Below are 9,001 nucleotides of genomic sequence, written 5' to 3' on the forward strand. Positions count from 1 at the left end.
GAAAGAGAGAAGATCAACATGGGATGCTGGTGGAACAAGGGGTTTCCTGTCACATGCTGTAGAGCATAGAGGCATAAGAAGCAGCAGTGTTTCTAAATTGTACCTCATTCCAACAATCTTTTGGAGCACTTCAGCTGTTTCAAATGTGACATCTGTCTGCACCCTGATTACTCATTTTCCATGTAATTACAGTACCCTAAAAGATGTGTGAATGGCACAGAACCAGGCTTCCGGCTATCAGAGCTGGCCGTCCAACCAGGGCTTGGTATATCTCTTGGGGTCCCTACTGGAGTAAGACAACTTTGCACTACTCCCTATGCAGGACTATCAAAATGATATAGACAAACCTTAAAAATGTTGTGTCCCTAAATAGGCAATGTCATTCTGCAGTAGATTTCCCTCTTTTATTAAAAACTCCCATAATGGAATATATAACGGTGCCTCAAAATAGTGCAAAACAAAGGTATTATTACTATGATGAATCATGGCATGCATGACTAATGATAAATGTTTAACCATATATAGGAACCAATTTACAAAAATGTATTATATGACATGGCATTGTACTTCTGTTCCTGGTCTGCTTTATCTTAGCAGTGTTACCAGTTGCTCAGCTGCAAATGAATTGCTTGGCATTTTTTTTTTCTTTTTGGTTTTTTGGGCTACTTGGGATCACTGCATGCAGAAAAAACCATCCAACCTATTCTTTTCCAAGTACCCCAAGGGGAAAGAAAAAAAAAGATGGGTAAGGGAAAGGTCACATTTGGAAAGCAAGACCCATCATCAGATTGTACATCGCTTGAGGCTGCCTAAAATAATTTAAAAAGTAAATGAAACAGTGTTTATTGCTTGCTGCATATATTGGAGATACTGTTCACTTGTCAGTAGGTCCTTTAATAGGGAAAATAATTTATGGCCTTTATGCAATGAGTTGAAAAATGACCGCAAACTGGCCCTGCAAATGAAGCAGTTTTGCTCAGAATCAGTAATGAGCCCTGCATTGTAATTGATTTAATGTTATTTTTAACTCTCTTGGACAGTGGCTTAATGTTGGTATGATTAAAATAATTGGTAGCCAAGGATTACTTTTTAAAGGAATTGGAAAGGTACAATTTGTTTACACAGCTTTAGCTGGTGGTGGTGGTGGTGGTGGTGGTTGCTTTTGTTTTTTAACACACAGTCTTGGATGAAGCATTTTGGGCTTGATCCAAAGTCTACTGAAACCAAAGGGAATCTTTCCACTAGCTTCAGTGAACTTTGGATTAAATCCTTACTGTTTCCCCACATTGTAACCCATGAACATTAATGGAATTTTTGCACTCAGAAAGGCAAACGGGTCTCTAAAATACATATTTCAGACGTGAGAGGATTCTTTAGAAAGTTGATAGTAGATTATGAAGCCCTTCACCTCTTGGTCACTAGAATTGACCTGTTCAAAGTTAGAGCCAAGTGCAAAATAAAACATTACATTGTGAAAATCTTTGCCTTGTGCTTGACCATGGCTGAAAAAGCCACCATAAAGACCTGGAACAGGCAGGTATTAGCTAAGAAAAATTCTTTTCCTAAATTTTTAAGGGCTGACCACATACCATTACAAAGCAAACTATGCAGCCCTGATTTTTTTTTTTTTTTTTTTTTTTTTAAAGGATACCTTGGATTATGTACCAACTTTCTCCCTCTACAAGCCTACCACCTTTAATTGTAACTCCAGTTAGGAAATCTGCTCAATTTTTAACAGTGGCAAGTTGCTTGTGAGGCAGTGACAGTTTCTAGCGCTATGTCATTTCACTACTAGTCATTTTGATTTCCCTTCCAACTCTGCTACTACTAACACATAAAGCATTTAGGTAAGCAGAAACAATCAGACTGAGCAACTTGTTCCATTTCAGAGCTGAGTTCTTATCCTTTGAATTACTACTTAGCTATGCCTCTGACGCAGGGAAAGGCCACTAAAAGAATGCTGAAATTAGAATTCTACTCTTATCCATTTTGGCAACCTGTTTGGGTTGCTGGTTTTCTCTGGCCTTTGCCTAATTCCTTTCTTCTATGATGATGCTAACCACTAATCCTGTGATAACCATAAAGCCTGATTCCATTATCTTTCCACCTATGAATGCTATCAGATGCCATCCTAGATGATTTTGATCAGCATGTAGGATGGCACTTGAGAGCTATAGAGTGATGTATCCTAAAGCCCTGTCAAGTCTGTGGAAGCCTACCTACTATTTACTCTCTTGTAAAGCAAATTGAAGTTGATTAAAAACCTTTGCTGATTTCTAAAGGCTTTGAATTGGACCCATGCTGCATCATTCAAGAGACATTGGATCTGACAGCAACATCTGTGCAAGTATGTCTACTGTCCACTTAGGCCCCTGGCAGACTAATTAATCCCGTAACTCAGTGTTACAGGGAGTCAGAGGCTCCCGTTGCTTTGTGGGGAAGTTGCAGCATGGTGGGTTTCCAGGGTGCGACCAGCAGCTGAGTAAGGGCTAACTACAGAGGAGCAAGCAAGCCAGTATCTGCTGGGATAGGAGCTACTTCTTGGGCATGGGTAACTGGTGCTGCCTTAGTCGGGGAGGCACAGCCGATCACGAGGCAGCCAATTGCTGTGGCCACTTCTGTGAGTGCCACGGTGCTCCACTCCTGGGCCGGCACTTCTGCCTGCCCCCCCTGCCCTTCGCCTAAGTGGTGAGTGCGGTCAGTCAGGGGGTGCACCGGTGCTCTCAGGGGGTGCATGTGCAACCCTGTGCACCCCCTACGCATTGCCACTGTCCTTGGGGAGGGAGGGACTTTCCCAGGAGCTTGCTGTTTGGGACCAGCAGCTGGGCAAAGGCTAGTTGTTATAAGATAAACAGCTAAGGTGCAGACAACTAGGCAGCCAAGAAGTAGAAGCTGCAAGCAACTGGGCTAATCAGCAGCAAGGAAAGGCAGGCTGGACATCAGGCCAAAACAGAAACCCCTGTGAATGGCTGACAGGAAGGTGAGGGACTTTGGAGGCATAGAAGACCAGTCCAAGTCCACGTAGTCAATCTAGGGTTACCATATTTCCAGGTCCAAAAACGAGGACACCTGGGGGGAAGGGCAGGCAGGGGGAATATGATGGTGTGGGGGCAATGACATGCTGGTGCCCTGCCTCTGCCTCTGTTGCCCCTCACTGAAAAGCCACAGCTCCCTTCACTTCCACAGCCCTGCTGCTGCTCCACTCCCGACCTATTGACCCCAGCTCTACCAGTGCACCTTACTCCCACAAAGCAGTACCCTGCCTCCCCCCCCCCCCAACCATGCCCCTCATTCTGGACCCGCAGCCCTCTGGCATGCCAGTGCCCCACGCACCCAACCGACAGTCACCTCCCACCTCTCAATCCTGACCCACAACCCTCTGAACCTCCCGGCCCTGCCAGTGCCCCTCATTCCTGACTCGCAGCCCCCCAGCCCTGCTGGCCCCTCTCACTCCCAACCTGCAGCTCCTGCCCCCCAGCCCAGCTGTTGCCCCTCACTCCTGACCCACAGCCTCCTACACCGCCAGCCCTGCCAGCAGGGGCGATGAGTAGGGTAACCAGTGCTCCCACTCACAGAACCCCCATTTGCTGTTACAGGGGGAGCCTGGATTCATAATGTGATCCTGGGCTCCCCCTGCACTGGCAATATGGTGCAGTTGGGATCTGCTCTCTGGTCCCACCATCACACCTCCTGCCATGCATGTGTGGGCAATGTCACAACAATTCAGTGAGGCAGATGTTTTAGAAACTTCCATCACAAAAAAACAGGATTGGGGAAATCAGATCAAGGTCAGATAGTCAGGTCTTTAATTTTGGATCTGCTAAATTTTAAAGGGTTGGAGAGGCCTGATTGCAAGAAGAACATTTTACTTTGAACTCTTCCATACTGCTGTCATTTCCATGATGTTTTGTTCCTTTTTTAAATAAAATAATGTTTTTAAGTCTTAAACAAAGGAACCAGGAGAATCCGTCTTGACACTAGATCCTGGGGAAAGGTCCAGTAACGTATTCACAGATCAGTCATCCTTGTTCCCCTTTACCACTAAAGAAAGAACATTATGCCATTGTGCCTTAATGTCAGAAATACTTCTGAATATTTGCTTTTTTTTTTTTTTTCCCTCAACGTAATGAGTTGAGCACAAGATTTGTTACAGCTGTCTCAGCTCCCTGGAGACTTAACGCTCATTACACATACTGTTTAATCTGCTTTACTGTTATCAGCTTCAGTGTGGATTGTTTATCAATGTTAATGTTTCTTCCTAATTTTATTGTCCTTATCTCTTTGTGCTCATTTCATTGAGGGAGGATATGAAAAATATTCTGCTTTTATAATCAGAGGCTATATATCTCTAGCCTTTCAGCCCTTGCTTCTTGAAGCTTTACAAAAGGAAAGAATTCAAAATGATTCTTTTTTAGGGGGAAGGCATTTTTGCAATGCAAAGTCAACAAATTACTTTCTAGTTTCTCTTATCAGAGAAAATTCAGCTTAGGAGGCAAGAGATGTTTTTATAGGTTTTTTCCCCCTCAGAATGCAATCCCTGCCTAGTCATATAAATAATAGTGAAGTAGACTGTAGACTTACTGTGAGTGTGCTGGGGTGGGCATGTCCTATATATATATAATTGCACTTCAAGTCCTGGATGAAGTACAAGGCTTAGTTAAAGGAGAAACAGTAAATGGCTTAGCCACAGATGACCCCTGAAAATATGCAAGTGTAAAGTATTTCCCTTTTCTCTTGGCTTCTTGAGCCGTAGATAAAACCATCTTGTCTAGCACACTTTCATGTTGAAAAATAATTACTCCACTAAAATTTTTACTCCCAATTAGGTAGAAATCTGTCTTTCCTCCTGTTCAGGTTAAAATCATTTCTCATGTTCCATATAGTTCTATATTCAAATGTTTTATGGAATAAAGGGATTTATTACTCAAGGAGAGATCTTTCTTCAGTTGTTGCTGCTGCTTCTACCTGAGGTTGCTACTTTTGGTTCTCTTTTTAAACTGGTGCTATTTCTGGTGACAAAAGCAATCAATAATGGCTCAAATTCTTACCTGAAAATCTCGGTAGTGTAAGAGTGATGTTGTAGCCAGGATGGTCCATTAATTGAGAGGTAAGGATTTCATAGTTTCTAGGGTCGGAAGGGACCTGAACAGATCATCAAGTCTGACCCCCTGTCCGGGGCAGGAAATGAGTGCTGGGATCATAATACCCCAGCCAGATATTTATCCAACCTCCTCTTGAAGACCCTCAAGGTAGGGGAAAGCACCACCTCCCTTGGGAGCCCATTCCAGAGTCTGGCAGCCCTAACCGTAAAGTAATGCCTCCTGATATCAAGCCTGAACCTACTCTCAATTAATTTGTGGCTGTTATTCCTTGTTATCCCAGGTGGCGTCCGTGGGAGCACAGCCTCACTTATTTTCCGCTGGTCTCCCCTGGTGAGTTTATAGATGGCCACCAGATCCCCTCTCAATCTTCTCTTGTGGGGGCTGAATAGATTCAGGCCCTTTAGTCTAGTCTATCTTCGTAGGGCCTGGCCTGCTGCCCCCTGACCATGTGAGTGGCCCTCCTCTGGCCCCTCTCAATGCTAGCCACATCCCTCCTTGAAGTGCGGCACCCAGAACTGGACGTAGTACTCCAACTGTGGCCTGACCAGCGCTGCATAGAGGAGAAGGATCACCTTCCTGGACCTGCTTGTGATGCATCTGTAGATGCACGACAAGGTGAGGTTAGCCTTACTGACTGCTTCCTTGCATTGGTGGCTCATGCCCATCCTGGGGTCAACAATGACTCCAAGATCCCTTTCAGGCACTGTATTGTTGAGGAGGGTGTTCCCCAGCCTATAGGCATGTTGCAGATTCCATCTCCCTAGATGCAGCACCTTGCACTTGTCTGTGTTGAATTCCATTCTATTCTCATCTGCCCACCTCTATAACCTGTCTAGATCTAGTTGGATTCTGTCCCTCCCCTCCAGTGTGCCCACTTCTCCCCACATCTTTGTGTCATCAGCGAATTTGGGCCAGTGTGCTTTTCACGCCCAGCTGCAAGTCACTAATAAAGATGTTGAACAGTACAGGCCCGAGGACCGAGCCCTGAGGAACTCCACTGCCCACATCCCTCCAAGTCAAAAATGACCCATCCACCACCACTCTCTCTGTGTGACCATCAAGCCAATTTGACACTCATCTGACTGTGTAGGCATCAGTGCCACAGTCGCCTGGTTGTTTTGTGAGAATGGGGTGAGAAATGGTGTCAAAGGCCTTCTTGAAGTCCAGGTAGACGACATCCACCTCAGCACCTGCATCCAAGGACTTTGTGACCTGGTTGTAAAAGGAAACTAGGTTAGTCAGGCAGGATCTGCCCACAACGAACCCATGTTGGTTGTCCCTGAGCATTACCTCCCATGCTGGGCCCCTGCAGATGTGCTCCTTGATCATTTTCTCTAAGATCTTCTCAAGGACCGAGGTGAGACTGACTGGCCCATAGTTACCCAGGTCCTCCTTTCTCCCCTTCTTGTAAATGGGGACCACACTGGCCCTTTTTCAGTCCTCTGGGATCTGGCCCGAGGACCACGAGCACTCATACAGCCATGCCAGGGGCCCTGCTATGATCTCCACCAATTCCCTCAGTACCCCTGGATGAAAAGCATCCAGACCTGCTGATTTAAACACATCCAGCCCCTCCAAGAGCTCCCTAACTAGATCGTCCCTGACCCTAGGCATGGCATCGTGTCCCCTGAGCCTGTCCATAATCTTTGTGGGGGCGTTGTCCCAGTCCCTGCTCAGAAATATGGAGGCAAAGAACCTGTTGAAGATATCAGCTTTTTCCTTTGCTGTAATCACCAGATTGCCAAACCTGCTCTGTTTCCTTAAAGTGGTGTCATTTATTGAACCAAATATGGAGTTGGGATAGCGCTAGACATTTCAAAAGAGACCTTGAACATGAGACATTTCAAAAGAGACCTGATTTCAGTGGGATCTGGATGTGTGGCCTGTGAACTGAGTGCTTTAACAAAGCGTGCGATATTCAATGCCATGTTACCAGATTCTTCAAAGAATGAAGCTCAATCCCAAAGTGGGTCTGTGGGACAATCATTGGACCACGTATTTATTATTTGCATGGTAATAGTATGCTTACGTGTCCATACTGCAGTGGTAATAGAATTTCCAACCGTGCATAAATGTAAAAAATTCTACCTATTGTATAGCTGCAAAAGGGTAGAAGAATTCCATCTCTAATCTTTTTCAATATTTTTTTTTTAAAGGTCTTTAATCCAGTCCATACTTAGGCTCTAGAAGAAGCTGATTATATTTTTAAAACAGTAATCTGAAAGTAAATGGCACATCTGCCTAACAGATAAAGATTTAGTTTCTTTATATAGTTACCAGCTGTTTCTTGTTCCTTCTTCTACTCAGGAGGTCCACAACCTAATGTTAACTTTTCTTGTCACTTTCTCTGGCAAGCCTCAGATGCATCTGCTATGTGGTTGGGAGTCATTCCACTTGCAAGGCTTATTTGAGCCTAATCTTCAAGGTTGATTTAGTTGCCAAACATCTAATCCAGCCAATAGGCTGTTTCTGAGTCTTCTCATTAGAGGAACTCTGGATTCAGAACAGGGCAATTCCCTTGATTGAGAAGCCAACACTACTTTTTTTTTTTTTTTTCTTTAAGAGAAAGGGGATTACTCTGACTGTAAGTTAAGAACCCTCTTACTGTGCCCCATTCAGAAGAAAAAACTGAGATTTCTTTAAATGTGGGCGTATAGGGTTTCCTACCTTCTCAGGTAGGGGTCCCACCGTATATTTAATCCTGGCTGAGTTTAGAAACTGGAGTATTTCAGTTGCTTTGGATCTTTTTTCTCCAAGTAGAATTTAATTAAAAATAAGTATTTTAATTTTGAATTGCAATGTTAATTAGTTTTGATTAAAATCCAGGTGACAAGAAATATATTGCCTGGAAGTACTTTAGAGTTGTATTTGCATAAAAAGGCTGAAAACAGTAAGTCATATCGTGATACCTTGAACTGAATTTTCTTGCCTATCTTCAGGGTAACCTCCCACCCCACCTCTTTTCTTAGGTTGTTTCCATGCTTATCAAGATATGTGCAATCTGAGGAGTATATATATCACTGGATAAACCAATAGGATCCAGCAGTTAAAGCTCTATCAAGGTATTCATTAGAAATCAAAGATCGGTCACTACCCCCACTTCCTTCACTCCTCCCATACACATACTCTTCTTGCCAAAGATTTTGTAAATTTTCCTAGTGGCTTCTAAGATGACAAATGGGAGAAAGCTTCCAGACACCCACAATATGTTGGACAGCTGGACTGACTCAGGAATAAGGCTCTGAATATATGGAGATTTATATGTAGGGAACAAGTGGCAGTTGTTTGAAAGGGTTTAGAATAAAAGATAAAAAGTTATTACATTCTCATGATAATTTTATGAGTTTAGAGACATGGGAAGAGAGGAAAACTGCCCCTTGAAATGTAATGCCATAGTTGTTAGTGAGGTGTTGTAAGCTAACTTTTTCTTTTCTTTTTTCTTTCTTCCCCCCCCCCCCCCCCCCCCGGTGTTGTCTTCCCTATTTTTTCCTGCCTTGGGGAAGTCTTCTATGGCATGGTATAGATTCCAGCAATTCCAGCAGATTGATTGTTTTTAGGGACTAATTTTGTTCAGTTGTCAATTGATTCTTTGCTGATGTAGTTCCAGTTCTAGTTGTCTTATGGTACTATCATACTATTGTCCAGGACCTCCAAACATTCCCATGTTTGAAATTTGTCATGCTTTTCATTGAGCCAGTTCAGTTTTCCTTTCATTTATGTAATGACAGATCAAAGGATAATTGCACAGAAGGGAAAGGAAAGAAGATGCAGTGAAAAAAATATGAGGGATTTCCCTTGTAAGATCAATGACTTTTTGGCACAGAACTCTCAATCTCCCTTTTAAAATAAAACAAACAAAGAACCCTAACCCCCCCCCCCCCCCCCCAACCCCCAACACC

This window comes from Alligator sinensis, unplaced genomic scaffold, assembly GCF_000455745.1.
Source record: "Alligator sinensis unplaced genomic scaffold, ASM45574v1 scaffold456_3, whole genome shotgun sequence".
NCBI classification, from domain to species: Eukaryota; Metazoa; Chordata; order Crocodylia; family Alligatoridae; genus Alligator; species Alligator sinensis.